The sequence below is a fragment of the Sprattus sprattus genome (assembly GCF_963457725.1).
Source record: "Sprattus sprattus genome assembly, chromosome: 2".
NCBI lineage: Eukaryota > Metazoa > Chordata > Actinopteri > Clupeiformes > Clupeidae > Sprattus > Sprattus sprattus.
In genome coordinates, this window is record NC_137921.1 from 7,141,952 (window position 1) to 7,142,533 (window position 582).

General features: G+C 49.0%; 1 long non-coding RNA gene across 1 annotated transcript in view; it reads right to left on the reverse strand.

Annotated features, from left to right (window-relative positions):
• LOC308382919 overlaps positions 1 to 289 on the reverse strand; it is a 17,245-nt gene extending 16,956 nt beyond the window's left edge. The window contains exon 1 of the long non-coding RNA XR_013969068.1: positions 229 to 289. This is a non-coding gene — a long non-coding RNA (uncharacterized lncRNA). The remainder of the gene's footprint in view (positions 1 to 228) is intronic.
• Positions 290 to 582: the final 293 nt, after the last annotated feature.

The window sequence follows — 582 nt, forward strand, 5'->3', positions numbered from 1 at the left end:
CGTGCTTTTGAGTGTGTGTATATACATGTGTGTGTGTGTTTGTGTGTGTGTGTGTGTGTCTGTGTGTGTGCATGTGTGGTTATATGTACGTGCATGTGGGTATGCATGCTTTTGAGTGTGTGTATGTGTATGTGTGTGTGTGTGTTTGTGTGTGTGTGTTTGTATGTGTGTGTAAGTGTGTGTGTGTGTGTGTGTGTGTGTGTGTGTGTGTGTGTATGTGTTACTCACAGCTGTCCTCCTCCTCGGTGATGGCGCTCACTACGTAGCAGGCGTACACAAAGCCCAGGAGCTGAAGAGGAGAAAAAAAAAACACACGTTGGAGCTTGAGAAGAGCAAACATCACCACACAGCAGGGACAAGTGTGTGTGTGTGTGTGTGTGTGTGTGTGTGTGTGTGTGTGTGTGTGTGTGGGCGCGCATGTGTGTGTGTGTGTGTGTGTGTGTGTGTGTGTGTCTGTGTGTGCGCGCACATGTGTGTGCGCGCACATGTGTGTGTGTGTGTGTGTGTGTGTGTGAGTGTGTGAGTGTGTGTGTGTGTGCTTGTCTGTGTGCGCGTAGGTAGATGGTTAGGGCTTATATCTCA